This window comes from Manacus vitellinus, unplaced genomic scaffold (genome assembly GCF_001715985.3).
Source record: "Manacus vitellinus isolate BGI_N305 unplaced genomic scaffold, ASM171598v3 scaffold_3_pilon, whole genome shotgun sequence".
Classification (NCBI taxonomy): domain Eukaryota; kingdom Metazoa; phylum Chordata; class Aves; order Passeriformes; family Pipridae; genus Manacus; species Manacus vitellinus.
Genome location: NW_021940535.1, coordinates 10650102 through 10666966, shown reverse-complemented (window position 1 = coordinate 10666966; position 16865 = coordinate 10650102).

Sequence of the window (16865 nt, the reverse complement as noted above, 5' to 3'; positions counted from 1 at the left end):
CACAGGAACTGTTTCCACTTTCCTTCTCATCTAATGGACATTTGTGGTCTAGTATTAAAAGAAGTTAAAAGCAACTCAACCTCAGAAATAAGACTAAAACAAAAGCAGCTTGTTCCCCTAATACTCCTTTTCTGCCTTGGCAATCCTACACCATGAAAAACAAACCCCAAAGCAATCACCATCCCCACTCCCAAAAAAACCACACAAACTGAAGGAAAACACAGAGGTCTTTTACCAATCTGCACAATATATAGAGAAAAAAACCCTTGGGAGCAGAAGTAGAAAGCAGCAGATTACAAAACATCACTCCCTGCCTCTGTCTTATGTTATCCCTATAGCAGTACCCAATTCAACTCCATCCACAAATTATACAAAAAGGTCACCCATCTGAATTCACCCATCTCAGATACTAGCAGGGAAAGTTTTACTAAGGATTAAAACATACCAAAGAAACCCTGAGACCTCCTTCCCACCTCTGTCCTCTTCCTCTACACACGTGTGCTCAGTACACATCTCCACACCACACAAGACACTAGGAGTTGCAAGTGTGTCTCCACATGATGGGTCAAGTAAACAAGTGGGTTTCAGTTTGAATCAACCACTGTGGGTCATTCTTCATATCTAAAGATGGAAAGAACAAGTTCTTCCTAGTCTGGAGTGTGCAAATTTTGTTCCTTTGAAATATATCAAACAATTCACACCTTGGTTTTACAACATATACTAGCATGAACAGAGCAGGAAGATTAATTTAAAAGGAATTTTACCATTCCACATTAACAAGAAAGGACAGCTTAGAAGACAAGCAGTGATGCTCCCACCATGTATATGAATGAAAAGAGCTCTTAGGAAAAAAGAGGAAAGAAGGAAACTTTAGTGATTATTAATTAAGAGAGTTCAGCAGACATTTGATAGACTTGCACAGGCGTCCATGCCAGGGACCCACAGGGACTGGCTGAGGAACAGAGATCAGAGCCAGGTACAGCCTGCAGTAACAGGCAGCAGCTGCAGAAGGCTGCATCAAACATTCAGTACATCTGCCTCTATCCACACGGGAGCCTCCTGTTCCAGATGGCAAACAGGTACTGAAGACTGTATGGCTTTTTTCTGAAATCAGTTTAAAGAACGGCAGGCAGCACAAACTGAATAGATAGTCAGCTGGTTTGAAATAAGAACTGGCTTGGTGTCATCCCAATTATGCTAAGAGCCCCCAAAACAGTGTCAGGAGGTTCCCAGAAGAAAAGCAGACAGCATGCATATGCTATCCTTCCCTCAGGCCCAAATTCCCTCTGCCTCCAAAGCTGGTAATGAAATACTGGTTGTAACTATTAAAACCAAAACATTTCGGAATAGATGTCAGAGTAAAAGCAAAGATAAATATTCAATATTTATGCTTTCGCCCATAATTCCACAAAAAATTAAGATAAGTGTGCTTTTGGGGGCAAATAACATGAGAACTCAGCTGCTGCTTGTATTTTAACATTACTTAAGACAATTCCAGGAAACTCCTGTATGCGTCTAGGCTGTCTAACCCTTTGTTCAGCTTGCATCTGCCAATCCAAAACACTAAACTGATCCCTTCATTTTTCAAATGCCACCATCTAACCATCAGGCTTGTTAAGACTGAGTTTATCTAGCAGTCAAGTCAACCAAAGGTCCAATTATTCCCTCAGTTACAGTCTAGTAAATCCATTTAGTATAGCTGCACTACTTTGGATTTACACCACAGCAGCAGTACAGCGCAGTAGAGTATAAAACTAAAAGCTGTTAACTAAAAAGTTTAAATTAACATTTTCACTGCTTAAGTTTAAACTTTTTGGCTGGCTGGGACTTGTAAACACAAAGCCCCCACCAAGGAAAGTATCCCTATCAGTGAGACAAGCTAAGCTAAATTACTTATACTCCAACAATCCTATGTAACCACACATACCCACAGAACATCTAACCTCTCCATTTGACAGCCCAGTGCTGTATTCAGATATGGCACCATTTAATTATGGACTGGATTGCTAGAAGAGAATAGGACAGTTAACTTACTGCTGTTTAATGAGCACGCTCTTGTTAGTTGTGAATACATTCACTGTACTCATTAAATCAGGAGGCACTGGGGTTCTGAATACATCATTAAAAGGATCCAGGAATGCTGCTGCTTTGTTCAGCATGACTACATGCTCTGCTTGACAGTTAGAAAATGAGCAAGAAATGTAAGCCCCTTCCTGTTGGGCCAGCAGATCTAATTTTAAACTAGGACGAGGGAGAGAGTGGGAAATCTGCTTCTTCAGAGCTTCACTCATTTAGAACACAAATTTCTCTTCCTACTGCTGACTTGATGCAGTAACATGCTCAGTACTGTAAGACAGCAATAAAAAGAAGTGCCAAGCTTGGTGGGTAGTGAGGGAGAATACCTAAAAAAAATTAAAAAATAAACAAACCCATAGCCCATTTTCAATACATCCAAGCAGCAGGAGTGGGCACTAATCTATCAGGTTGCCAGTTAGCAAAATGAACCTTCATAAAACAAATACACACATACCCCTAACATGGCAGTTCCCACACTATTTACCATATACTGATTTTGGCTGAAGAGGGCATGAAACTGGCCAGTAGGCTCCTGTACATTCTCACAGAGAAGATTTAGAACATATGTTCAGCGAGAGGATGTTTTCTTCCATTACCCACAAAGATACACACCCACATGAGAACCTAATGTCTACAGCATTCTAGAGTTACAGGGAAATTAATACATAACTGGCAACTGTTCAGGTCAAACCCATTGCATGGAAGCATTTTTTACCAAAAGAGTATGTGAACCAACATCACTGATGGCATCACTGGAGCTGCAGAGAGTCCTGGAAGTCAAGATTTAACAAGCACAGCTGCTTCCTCTAGCACATCCTTGAGAGGGGAAAGTAGATTTCTGAAACATGTTTATAACAAACCTTCCTTCTCCTCTCCTCCCACCTCATGTACAGAAAATTGTTATGGGGGAGGGCACGTGGGGCAGAGCAGACCAGGACTTAAAACTCTCAGTGAAAGGCTGTGCAAGACTCAATCACTTTAATCCAAGCAATTATTTTTCAGTTAGAAAGTTGTTGATACTATAAGAAGCTACATAAATACTGGATTCTAGTCAAACAAAGACTGAACACTTATGAAAGCAAGCTTAATACCACAAGCACATTTACCCCAGTGTGTAAATGTGCTCCCATCATGCAGACACAACAGCTCACCTCTTACCTGGGAAAAACATGTTCTAATCAGTCATGTTACCACATTAGGACTTTATTTGCTCCAGGCTTCAGAGCTCATCAAGATCCCAATTTTTTCAGTTTTGCCAACGAAATAATCTTCAGGGAAAAAATCCTTCTGATTAAGCAGTCAGGCTTAATGCAACATGCCATGACTAATCCTCTTGAATTTTCTCTAGATCCCACACCGTAATCTCAGTAACACAGGAGAAACTGTTCTTTTCATAGGAGCTATGTGACTGTGTGGACTGTCACAATCTTACTCATTTAGCAGTTGATTACTCAGTGCTACCAACCTGAGTTATCAACACCTGAGTTTGAGCACATGGTCCAGCTCACCTGGGGTGCAAGCACACAGCAGTACTCTCAAAGGATTAGGTCTGAGCTGTAAAGCAGCACTCACCCATATCAATCACCAAAGACTTCTTGGGTCACATCCCACTGCTCTCCATAGTGCAGTACACAGATGCACTTAGTTCTTTTATACCATATTGTGGAGCCTGAACAACTACCTGGCTCTCCAAGGGTTTAAAGTATTAGGAAGTATTACACCATTACTAGAAGGTAGAAAGGCTGAAAGTTTGGGGATAGGGGGATCAAAAAGGGAATCACCTTCAGATTAGACCTAGACATGTATCTCTTACCAGGAATTTGCTGGGGTTGTAGCATTTGATTAAAATTCCATTTCACTGACTTAAGAAGAATAAAGAAACCCACCTATTAGGTCACCAACACTGTTTTCTTAGTGTCAGATAAAACAATGCAAAGAATAAGTATTTAGATTTTCTGATCAATCGTATGGTCTGTACCTGTAACATCCAGAAAGGAACATGCACAGGGAAAATCCATGCAAAAGGCATGAGAGACTCAATAAGAAATGTATGTTTGATTGTTTAATTTGGGTACTGTTCTCTTTAATCATTCTAAAAAGCTATGTATGAGAGAGCTGTCTGATTAGTGTTAGGAAGCTGAAAGATGGATATATAAAAATAAAAACTTATCAAGTGTTGCATTTTCTTCCCTTTGTGTTTAACACAGGGCAACTCATGCACAATCTCAGCTGGTTTAACTCAAAAATATCACCACGCACTTTAATGACAAAAAGGAATAGATGATGTATGGGGAATTGTTTAAACATTTGTTGTTCTGCTTAGCAACAACACACTTACATGGCTAAAAAACCCACAACACAGGAGACAGAGAGACATACTTGTTACCTATTATAAATAGTTTGCATTCTTCAGGTCCTTAGATACTTTTGGTCTGCCATTTAGTCAGACTTGCATCTTCCCGGTAGATACCTCCCTTTTGCATTTTGAACAACACAGAGCACATAAGAAGTTCACAGAATACTAAGCAGCTTGTGGTTTATATTTTGACTTCCAGGGGGGACACAAATTACACATTCAAAACAAGAGACACACTCTTTCTTTGTGTCATCACGGAAGAAAAAACCTGCTTTTCTTCATGCTATGTGCTGTATCACCATAACATAATCAGATATAATCAGTAGACCTTAATCTCATTATTAATACCTCTTTGCTCTATGTATACTACATCTACTCTTGCGTCTCACCAAGAACATTCAAAATCTTTGCAGGAACAGCTTTGCATTAAATACATACACAAAAAGTAATACCACAAGGGCCCTGTCAAAATAGTGGTGTTCATGAAAATAGAAAACAAATACTTGAATGGCAAAACACGTGCACTTCTAAACTTGAGTCCCGGCTAACCCCACAAGTCCTCCTTCTCAGGCAAAGCAATTGTATTTGTTCTCATATGAACACATTTTTTCTTCTTGTTTCAAACACTTCAGACTGGTTTTTAATACACTGAAGTTAACACTAATATCCAACTACATGGGGGGGGGGGGAAGAAAAACTCTGTCTGTTGAATGGAAAAACAATTTCTCAGGCATTTCTTTTTCCATGTATTCCACTGCACCATATGTGAGGGCTGGAAGAGAGCCAAAGAACATCTGCCACAGACTTTAAAACCCCTAATAATAGCACAGTTGGTGTCCCTAGCCTAATGGTCTCAGCACAGACTCATGTGACCACTCTTGACTCTGGCCCCCAACCCAGGCAAAGTGCAGAAACACTCAAAGGTTGGACATCATTCATTCTAAACTCGATTTGCATTTCACTAAAGAACAAACACAGAAAGCAAGTTGAAATCCTTGCATTTCAAGCAGTTCAACAGTCACTGATTCCGTAGGATTCCCATAGGATTTCCTCCTGCTCCTTTCATTAAATTCCAATTTAGCAGAGCACTCCTTATTCCATAAAATGAAGCTCCTCAAGAAAATAACTGCAAATCTCAGTGATGCAGGGTTAGACACACAAAATGTTTAACTGCACTTAACTATACTACAGAGGTGGTGTTTGGGGTTTTTTCTCCCACTAAACTCATGGACTACCTTCATTCCTGTCCATTTATTTTACTAATAAACAGATGTTTCTACCAGCTTTCTTTTAAACGCATTCAAAGGCACTGGTTTATAGAGGAGAAAACCCACATTTCAAAGAGAAAAAAAAAAGAAGGCAGAAGAGCACGGAACTCAGGACATGAAAATATGTTTTAGCTCACACAGAGTCAGCATTGGGCATTAACAGGTATTTGTCACACAGATGTTTTAGGGAAACATCTGCGATTTCCCATGCCCAAAGGATGCAACTGCGTGAAGGTGAGAACAAAAAAAGCAATGTTTGCATGGGGGTGAGGTACCTGAGATTTTCATTACACTTCAGTCCACACTCTGTCCCCTTTATTGTTTCATCTATAAAAAAAGGAGGTAGCTTCCAGCAGTAAATGGGCATGAGTTCACTTTATTATTTATTGTAACATGTGGAAGTAGGCCCATGAAAGGCATGTTTAGTCACTAGCAAAGCACGAAGATTATTAGCAAATAATTATAGCAAATTGCTGTATCCACAGTAACAACAGACTGAATACTGAGCTCCAAATTCCAAAAACAACCCATTTAATCAGACTACTCTAAAATGCCAATGTGACACTAACATCCTCATCAGAAAACGTTTTCATTCTTATTTCTCATGAGGGAGAGAGGGGAGACAACCCCAAAAGCAGAGAAAGGCAATACTTTGTAAATTCCCACACTGTCCAACAATGTTGGCCCACTTTAAAATAAGAGACATTTAACAGATAATCACTCTTAATTTGTACCACATCACTGAATAACAAAGGAAAAAAGAAAATACAGAGCAAGTTACTTTTTAGTTTTGTATAAAAGCACCAAAGTCTGAGAAAGGAAAACACGCTAGACCAAACCAGTTACAGTAATCAATTTGGCTGTGACAAACATACTTACAGTCATGCATAAGTTATCTGCCTTACTCCTCCTACTAGCCCTCTATCTGATCCATAACTTCTCTCAGAGCTGTAAGATCAAGGTAAATTTTAGGTAGCTTTTTTAAATCAAGTCTCATATTCAGGCTATTGAACTACACACATGCTCTTATATCTGACTTAACTATGAATAAAGGTGTATTTTAAGAAACAAGGAAAACTGTTCCACCTTTTCAAAAAAAAATCTTAACATCAGCAAGAACTGTCAGAGGAGAAACAAAAACCTGCAGCAAAAGAGCCTCTATTGATAGAAAAGACACAGCCGCAAACAACATCAGCTTGATCATGAATTCTTAATTCCAGAAACTGTACAACACAACTACCTATAGAAAGCTGTATTTATGTGGGCGTGCTGTAGATTTCTGACTGCAGATAAGGCAAACCCTCTTCATTCCCACCTTACAGTGCAACTGGGGAGTTAACTGTGCAATGGCAGCAACAGCTGTGCCACAAGTGTTGACAGTGGCTGTAGCAAATATCTGGGCTGGCACCAGCAATGAATTACACTGCTTTTTAAAAATAAATTTGACATCAGGCGCACTAAAGAAGTCGACTGTTGCTGTGCTGTTGCTTGTGTAACAGATACAGTAACTACATATAAGACACATGACTCCCCTCAACTTGGCAGAAAAGGCCACTGTTCACAAAACAAGCGTGATCTCTCAGGGGTACAAACAATTTGCAGAGTTCTCCTGTCTTAGTCAGATCTTAACTTCTGGCTTGGAGTGGGCACATAACTACTGTTGTCTCCAGATTTTGTCTCCTCACTTGCTCGAGGCCCAAACTTCTTTTCCCTTTATCTCTGGTGCTACATGCTGTAGCTCCAAGCCCCAGGTGACAAGAAAGCAGGTGAAGACAAGGAGTCCTTACAAGTGTGTTGATACATCCCACATTTCAAAGAGACAGACCCTAGCTATCTGCACTATTTCATTCAATACAACCATATCTGCATAAATTTACATGTGCTCAGCCTCACTCTACTCATGAGATCAAGCTACTGATCAGGAATCTCAACCTGCACGCTTTCTAGCCCATCTGCATGCTACATCCTTCCTCTCAGCAATTTGTAATTTATCCAGCAAACAGTTTTCTCTTCCTGAGTATTTAAACATGTGCCTTTATTAAGCAGCTGTCCTGACAGAACCTGTATTTTTCTATTCAGGAAGCTACAGGCTACGGTGTAAGGCAAATAAGGCTGTCAGAGGACAAAGACACAATGCAAACATTGTATAACTGCAAAGTCATAGACACAGTTACCACAACTTGCAATAATTCCTGTTGGCCTGATTCCCATCTCTCTGGAAATATGTCTCTGACAGTACTGCTGCACACAGTCTGTAGAAGATTGGGGGTGGATGGGGGAGTAGGTCTAACATGGTAAACTAATCACAGAGTTCATAAATAACATCAGATCACGGAGTTATAAAGTAGACTAGAGGCCTTCCAAACCACAATGCAGCTTGGTTAATGAGACAGTCCCCTACTTTACATACCCTTCATATCTAGAGTTACAGTTTGATTCCCGCCAGCTAGCATTTATATAAAGAGGTCATAGGCTCCAGTGAAAGCAACTTGGCTAAACTTAGCTCAGACAGGAACAAACCCTTGAAGCACACACCATGTAATAATTACCTATAACGCTATCGCTAAATCTGTGCTACTTAATATCCCCATCTTGAATAAGTATCAAAGAAGAGTTAACACAAATGGATAGCACTCTCACATTACTGCAGCTTTGTACTGAGTTGGGCTCCCTAAACAAGAAGCAAAACTTGGACAAAATAACCAAGAAAACACCACTGTGCTCAGCTGCATTTACCAGCACTGAGCTGAAACAGGTTAACAGACTAAATTTGCCCTCCTGTTTACAACACCTCCCAAGCAAACTTCTCCATTTGCAAACCCACCCCTCTAGGTGCAAATGGTAACTTGTTCAAGTTCAGTGTCAGTGTTGCCAAGAGATCCGTTTTTGCTCCTTTCCTACCTTCTTGTCGTTTAAGCTGCACATGTACTTTACCACAACGTATCATACCCCAGGGCACAATGAAAAAGTGGAAGCATCAGTGCTTAAGTATTAAAAGAGCCACTTGCAAGTGCAGAAGACAGAGTTATTTCATGCTTTCACTTGCTTTGTGGTCATTTGGAGGTATGCAATTGCAGAAGCTCCAAACAAGGTAAAGCAAACATACAGTGAGCAGACCTCAGTGAGATCTCTTAACCTGAAGGTCATATCATCAGCACTACAAATGTGGAAGCAGCTGCAGACATTTTGACACGGTCCCTATATTGCAGAGTGCAAGATCCAAGAGACTGTACTTCAAAGACACATTTGAGGTTGTCAAAGATTCCAGACGCTGTCAAGGATTTCAGACTCTTCCACCTCCACAGCCAAGATAATGTATGTACCACCTATATTCAGCCAGGTTGTGATACTTTATCCAATAGCAGTGATTTAGGCTTTTTTGTTCTGTTTTTAATTTAAAAGTAAGAAACTCAGAGGTCAATATAGGCTCCCAGGACAAAATACTGGCCATTCTGGACCAAACATCATCTCCTGTAATGTAATAGATCCTTCCAAATTCTACTCCCCCACCCTCAAAACACACCCATCCACCCAATCACTGTATTCCTTCCCCCTTCTCCACCTTTTTCACTTCAGACAGGCTAAGGGGGATCTTTGCACAAAAAGCAACAAGTAACAACATGTTTAACCCCTGTGACTCAAATACGGTTTTGCTGTTCTAGAGTGTAAATGGTAAACTACACTAAATCAACAATAATTTTCTTGTCTCCTGCAATTCATTCCCAAAGGAGCAAAGATAACCCTCAAGATACAAGAAGTAAGCAACCAACCAACCCCTTTAAAATCAATAATCCACATCTTCATGGTTTGGACTTTAATCAAGGAACCATTCCCAAGCTACAGGGCGGTATTCTACTTCTCATAAATGATAGGCTTTTACATCTGTAAATATGTTTCCAACTTCTATTAAAATCTATTCTCCAAAATGTTACTGGATCCTCTAGTTCAGAAATGCCTTTTTTTTAGGTCAATTTTAGCAGGCACTTTATGAAGTTTTTGTTAGACATGCAATACAGTTAGGTAGCATAACTTCTTTTGGCCACCACAGTAATTTCCTGGTATCTTTTGTGAAAAAATATTTAGAAAAGAAATTTATAAAGTAATTATTTGGGTTTGGGTTTTCTTTAAGAGCTAAATCTTAAATAAGAACTCACATGCATTTTACCATTTCTATTTAACTTGTTTGCTAATTTTTCTCTTTCAAATGCTCTTCATACTAAGAACTTTATAAAGTATTAACTTAAAGCTTGAAAAAAAAAAAAAAGAAAGTAGATTGCCAACTTCTCTCTTGGAGCTCTTAACTGAGGAATAAAGGAAACTCCACAATACTTGGCATACAAAACAAAGCCAGCGACAAAGTATGCTTAAAATTACCACCAAACCAACCAACCAACAAACAAACAAAACCAAACAAAATCGGGGAGACAAAGTAGAAGATTTGCCAAAATGTCAGAATTCATAAAAGAAGCTTGCAAATGTCTTCAGTGCCCTTAAAGAAAAAACAATGCCTTAATATACCGAGACCCCCAAATCCTTTCACTTTTCTGGTGGTAACTGACAATACTATTGAACAATGCGTTGGCCAAAACAGTCCCTCCCAAAGTCCATTCTTAACATCACATACACGGAGTTACAAGTTGGCACACAGCTGTATGTTTTCTATCACAAAACAAACAATAGTTTCCACTTAGAAATCAGGACAATCAGGAACCACCAGTTCGCATTCAGAAGAGAATTTAATTACCTGTTGTAGGATTCACATCAGTGCTAGAAGCCCTGTTCATGCTTTCCTGATATCTTAATAAGTAATTTATAGCTGTTCAGTCTTAAGGGTTCACTAACTAAGAAAAACACCCAAAAAAACTTTCATTGCCCACATTATAACTGCTGCTTGCTTACCTTCTCCAGGAAAGGTCTGAGGAACAAAGAAGAGAACACAGTAGTACATCTGCTATAACAAGTCATGTTACAAACTGATCATTTTCCTGACTAGGCAGCCCCTCCTATTTCCTCTTACTCATTTCTCCTGCTACAACATTATATCATGTCTTTATCTCCAAGTTATTCCTGCTGGTCATAGGATCAAAACAATAGGCTCACTCCTAGGTGCATTTAGGAATTTCCTCTCAGCCTTCTTGACAAGGTAATTAGTGCTAATTTACCAGATAACAGAAACAATCCTCCCCATGCAATTCTGCTAATCAAGATTACTAAAATGATGTCGGTGGCTTTCTTTCATTTAGAAACAAACAAATAAAAAGTACCCAAAACAAAACAAAACAAGACTCCAACAAACCACAGAACAAAACCTCTCACACAACTAAGAAATCATACAATTTTTATAACATTAACTGTTATTTTTAAAGACATCTATATAACCCAGAGCATGTATGTTAAATACAAGGTGTGGTATATACACTAAAACAAACTAAACACCAATTGGCCTTGCCTGCACATTCCTGCATTGCCTTTGTGCCATCTCCACCATTCATCTAACTCCTTAGGAAAGATAAACTAGTAAAAAAGTAAACCCAGAGAAATAAAACAAATTTTTCAAACTATGTTTTTCCAATTTGCCTCCCTGATTTATTTCCCAGTGGGCAACAGTCACTATGAAAGATCTGTGGACAAAGCAGTACAACACAGAGCTGGTGACAAGGCAGGACTAACTCCACCAGAGATGGCAAACTGTGAGACCAGGTTAATCTGGCTGTAAAAGCAGAGCCTTCAGGCACACACTTTCCCAATCACCTCCAGCTAATATTAGTGTAGGTTGTCCTGAGAGCACACTCTCACCCTACTGCACATTTACACTGAAGCCACATATCCCTGTCACTTCTTTTTCCTCCCAGAGACATTGGTTCTTCCACCGCTCCACATCAATGTGATCAGGAATGCAACCTGATTGGAAAGGCAAAGCCAAGGGGAGATAGTGGAGTCAAACCAGTAAACCAAGGCACTGTGTCGGCTTCAGCTGTGAGGATTTTCAAATATTGGTGTTGCAATGCTATCTTCCAAGCTTCACTGCCGTGAGAACAGCAATCCCTGGTGGGACTCAAACCATCAATACTTCCACTAACTGGTGTGTGTGCTTAATCGTGACACCAGAGGGGTGAGGAAAACCACTAGATGAGTGCCCAGAGCCAGAATTTACAGATCTACACAAGGACTAACCCAAGACTTAACAGCAAAGGCCTCCTCTGCAGTTACAGAGAGCTGAGGTTTGTTTGCCCAGACCAATTCAATAGCTGTAGGAAACATGCTGAGAAGCTGACTGGAAACAGAAGAGCCAAGAAACAGTTTTGTTCTTGCTGAATTCATGCCTGCTGGAAGAGCAGCACTGTGCTAGATTTACAAATCCAGGAAATAATCCATTTAGTCCATAATAATCCATTATTGGTTGAAGGGAAGAAAGGTCAGCTTTAATCCCAAGATTTTTTAAAAGGAAAAAAATTATTACAATAAACAATAAGGACTATTTTGAAGTACAATTTTGCCTACTTGAACTGAATCTGTCTAAATACCAGTTGACAAGTCATGTGAAATGTTTTTTAAGGAAGCATCATCTTTACTTTAGCAAATAAAAGAAATTGATTCCAGTTCTTAATTCTTACTGTAAATATTCATATAGATCAACATAATGCATTTCATACCACTTTTTGATATTAAAAAAAAAAACATTTACAGCCACATTTCATAGAGTCACAAAATACTTTGGGTTGGTAGGGATTTTAAAGATCAACTAATCCAATCCTTTGCAATGGGTAGGGACACCTTTCACTAGACCAGGTTACTCAAAGCCCTGTCCAGTCAAGCCTTGAACACTTCCAGGAACAAGGCATCCACAGCTTCTCTGTGTGTACCATTTAAGGTCCCATCATTATGACAAATTTTCTATCATCAGGTCTCATCAACAACAATTTGGGAACAGGAATAAGATACAAAATATCCCTCAAAGAATGAAATAAGATCATAATAAAATCGCGCATGTTGAATTTAAGAATCCATTCTCATATTCAGCATCCATACCCAATGTGCAGTGATCTCAATCTGCCTTTTTCACCACATCTAAGAAGCTCTTCATTAGTTAAGTAACTACCATGAACTGTTAATTCTATGTTTATCACCTTCAAATTACACCTGGTTATGACCTTCCCTTTTACACACAAATGCTTCTAGATTTAATACATTACTCATCCCACAAAAGAATTGCCTAAATTTGTTTTTTTTAAAGACAGAAATACCCCCAGGAACAAACCAGAAAAGATTCCTTTTTTTCCAAGACAAAAATCATATTTCCCTCCTCTCTTTCCTGCTATTCAGTATAATAGTACAGAGCAACACCAATAAGAAAACCTTCCATTTTTTTCCTTTATGTCAACATACAGCAGGTGTCCTCTGGAAGTTGATAAATAGTACAAAATGGGTGTAGTGTTTACTCTTGCAGGGCGGATGTTACTAAGTCAGGCTCAAGAAACTGATTCTGACTTATCTTGAACATTCACCAGTGAGCAAAGTGAGATGACTGTGTGTCTTGGAAGTGCTCTGTTCCCAGCCTGTGAAATCCCTGACCCCACTTTTGAACACTGATCTTTTTCACAGCAATGCCCTAGGATTAGATTAATAGTCCATCAGTTTTACTGAAGGCAAAAAGAACACAGAAATATCACTAAAATAGCTATTGCAATAGTAGCACTGTCTTATCCTGCACAACCCATCTACCAGACATGTCTTTAAAATTTCTGTAAAATGCACTCAAATTACTTGAGCAAGTCATACACTCTTCAGGGAAAGGAGAGTCTTCTGGCCCACTTAGAGTTTTCCTTTTGTAAGAGGACTAACAATGTACACTAAAAATGTTAGTCATGTAGGGAAAAAAAAGATGTAGGCATAGTATATGTCTAGGCAGTTACCTATTTCACATACTCTACCCTGTCAGGTCCTACACAGCTACAGAGTGTGCCAATCCATTGATCCCAAGAGACTGACAGTCTTTTAAGAGAGACTCACAAGAACTGGATTTAATTCTAGTACTGGCACCAATTCCTGAATTACCTCAGTCAAATGTTTTGATCTTGCTGCCCCCCTTCATCCACTGCAAAGTAAGAGAAGACTGCTTTTCGTGACCTGTGAATGCTTAAACTCAGTTCATCAGAAGTTCACATTGAATGTTTTGCAGCTTTTACAATGCAAAAGGGCAAAGTATTTAGGAAAGTTGCATTTGCCTGAGGTACAACAGTTCCTAAATGAAATCTCATCTAGTAGATAAAAGCAGTACAAGTGAATGTCATGGAGAAATCAATGTCCTCTGCAGAAAAAGTGATAGCATAACATACAACCAATAGCATGACAGTAGAGAGCTCTTTGGACTTTAGGACAAAGTACTCTGCCAGAAAAGTGCAATATTTAACCTTTCTCAGATGTTTCATTCTAACAGCTTTTGATGTCTTGCCAAAAGACAGCTTTCAAGAAAGCTGTTACCGAGTAAAATCCTAGTGAAAAAATACACAAGTAATCAAAGGTTATAAACATTTCAGACAATCAGAAAAAGCACTTTCAGTTGGGACTGCCTTATATTGGAAATCTGTGGCTCTCAGGTCAGTCACAAATCACTGGGTCAAGCTGTAGCATGCTCATCTACCACCTGACAATAGCACGTGGCCCTCAGGAAATACAGTCATAAAGGACTGATCTTGCTATGACCTTCACACATGCAGGTTTGTGGAATTCATTACAGGACCAAAGGCTCCAAGAAGGTAATGTTTTTGGTAAACACTTGGCAAACACCCCCTCCATAAATTTCTGGAAGTGATCATTACTGCAGTATTACCCAAATACAATGGAAGTCTACCATTCCTTTCTGAAGGCAGTGCAATTTGTGAGTACAGAAGATCTATCACAGGAAATCACGTTACCAGAAAGACTGATCTGCTCCTCCTCACTTTACAACAACAGTGCTTAATACTTCCTCAGAAATAGCTAGTATGATCAGATGTGGCTGCAAAGAAATTTTGTTTAAGACAGGTTTAAAGGACAGTCTAAGGACATTGTTCCCATGTCTTCCAGTTCTGCTAAATTTACAGGTATCACTGGGGAATAGGTTTGCACAGATTTGAACTGCAAGGTTTCTGCTTACTGCAGAGGAGTGTCTGGTGCTCCCTTGCAAAGCATGCAAATGTGCAGTATCTGATAGTGAAACTAGGCTTTCTGGGACAGGCAGTGTTGTTAGTAACAAAAGCTCCACTTCAGTAAACATTAAAGAGGACAGTAAGTGTAAAAGTCTTCATTTCCCACAAGCAGCAGACATAGATGCGACTTTTAAAAAATCTCTCTTGAAACAAAAATTGCATTTCAGTATCCTTTAGGACACCGAGTTATGGCTTTGTCAGACCATAATTCATGCAGAGTCCCGATTTGCAAGAAGTTAGAGTCCAATATGACATTACCAGCATCTGCCTTTCAAAGGATGAAATTTAGAATTTATGTGAACATACAATACAAAAGTGCACTGATTGATTCCAATTTACAGCAGTCAACTAAGGTCTTCAAAGAGGCACATGTAAATAATTCAATGTATCCACAGTTTTCATTCTTCCCCTCTAGACTATAAATGTTTCCACTGCATGAACATTTTCCTAACCTTTGGTTTCTATTAAAAGATGGGACAACTCAGCATTATTTTAAACTTCATTGAAAATTAATGATAAGCAGTTTTTCCGTGTTTTGTTTGAAGCACTGGAATTATTATGTAGCAGAGCAGGGGGTTCATACATTTTTTTCCTTTAACTGGGAAACTGGATGAGAGGTGATCCCTCCCCTCTACTTGGCACTGGTGAGGCCACACCTTGGGTACTGTGTTCAGTTCTGGGCTCTCCAGTACAAGAGAAAGATGGACATACTGGAGAGAGTACAGTGAATGGCCACTTACACAAAGAAGGGAGACCAGAGCATTTCTCCTATGAGGAGAGGCTGAGAGAGCTAGGACTGATCAGCCTGGAGACAAGAAGGATCAGGGAGATCTCATCAGGGTGCATAAATACCTGCAGGGAGGGTGCACAGAGGACAGAGCCAGGCTCTTTCCAGTGATTCCCAGTGACAGGATCAGAGGAGATGGATGCAGCCTGACCCACAGACAGTTCCCTCTGAACATCCAGAAACACCTTTTATCTGTGAGGGTGATCAGGCACTGGCAGAGGTTGCTCAGGGAAGCAGTGAAGTGTCCACCCTTGGAGATATTCAGAAGCTGTTGGGACACATACATGTGCAATTTGCAGTGTGCTCTAGGATGACCCTGCTTGAACAGGGAAGTTGGACCAGATGACCTCCAGAAATCCCTTCCAACCTTAACCATGCTTTGATCCACTAAACACAAAGTGGCACCCTCTCTACAGAGCTCCTACCTTCACACAGGATCATGAAGTCTACTTTGTTCTTTTACAACACATTGCCTGCAAAATTTCAGAAATATAAACTTGTAATCACTTTGTATTTATCTTTTTTTGCATTTTTGCTCTACACCAGTCATTTTCATCCTGGCATTCACTGATCTCCTTAAGGGGTCTACAAAAAGAAAGCAAGGAAAGATCCTTTATCTGTTTTAATACACATGAAAACTTGAAGGTATTTTTAGACTCCCCTGCAAAGTTACAAGAGATTTATAAATCAAAAGCAGTAGAGAAAAACAAATGTATATTAAGACTTAATAAAACCTCTCGCTTCTACTTTTCAAACCCTTCAGAACGCATCATATAAGAAACATTTAAAAAAAAAGAAAAAATAAGATAAAAACGCATGAGCTATTTTCATATGGATATTTTACTAGAAGAGCAACATTTAATGAAAAATACCTGGATAATTTGTCCCCAGAGCGATTATAAGCACACACAGAAAAAGCACATACTTTTGATAATCAAACTAGATCACACAGTCTTTCTGGTCTTACAGCCTACGAAGAAAAACATTTACCTGTTGATGTTACAAATCACAATGAAAAAAAAAACCATCCTTATTTTGTACGAGTTTTAAAAAGGGAAAGCCATTCCAAATATATAATATAGACCATGTAGATAAATATAAATAAATATTTTAGATTATAAAACTAAAATCATACTGGTTTACACATTAAGTTTTGAGGATTGTGTTATTCACAATAAAGACTCCAATTT